The sequence below is a fragment of the Rhamphochromis longiceps genome, linkage group LG10 (assembly GCF_057381845.1).
Source record: "Rhamphochromis longiceps isolate RC_006_pf linkage group LG10, R_longiceps_female_GT1.1, whole genome shotgun sequence".
In the NCBI taxonomy this organism is placed as follows: domain Eukaryota; kingdom Metazoa; phylum Chordata; class Actinopteri; order Cichliformes; family Cichlidae; genus Rhamphochromis; species Rhamphochromis longiceps.
This window is the reverse complement of record NC_140566.1, coordinates 13,600,488-13,601,227: the sequence shown is the minus strand read 5'-3', so window position 1 is coordinate 13,601,227 and position 740 is coordinate 13,600,488.

Below are 740 nucleotides of genomic sequence, written 5' to 3'. Positions count from 1 at the left end.
CCCCAGTTTTCGCTGCTGCCTCTGTCTCCCATTGATCCTTTTCTCCGTTCAGGTTTGAAATGAGATTGGAGCTCCGCTGGTAAAAAAGCGCATTCTTTTGATTATACTTTGCGAAGCCACACAATAGCAGCCAGATGAAGGTTGTCACAACAGTAGAGACCAAGGAATTAAAAAATATCAATCATCCCATTTTGTAAGTTAAAAAAAGTCACTGTTGTGGGAAAATGGAGCGGAGGGCTAATGACAGTTTTTGAAAAGCCATTCTGCACTGTGCTCCCACCCGACAACATATAAGGCTGTTATTTTCCACTTTTTTAGCTGTGGAGTAAATAAGTGTGCTTTTTCTATTACTACTATTTTCTTGATTGACAGCTTAATAAACAAGCACAGCAACGCATGAATAGTCTACATGGCTGCTGGCACATATTGCCAAGGACAATGATTGAAGATTGTGTTGTATGAAACTTTTAATATAATAATCATCATCATCATGATAAGGTTATTCTCCACAGCATGCATGCAGAAATACCTTTACAGTAGTAGTAGGAGCTATTAGTGAAGCACACATGGTGCTTGTGACTCTGAAAAGCATCAATTATTCACAGTGTATCCGTCATGAGTGACTGCACGCTTTTGGGCGAGTACTGTCGTCACAGTATCTGTTAACCTCTGTGGGGAAGGGTCAAACATTATAGCGTTATGTCGCCCTCTTGTGGCCGTAGATCTGACACTGGGTGGGT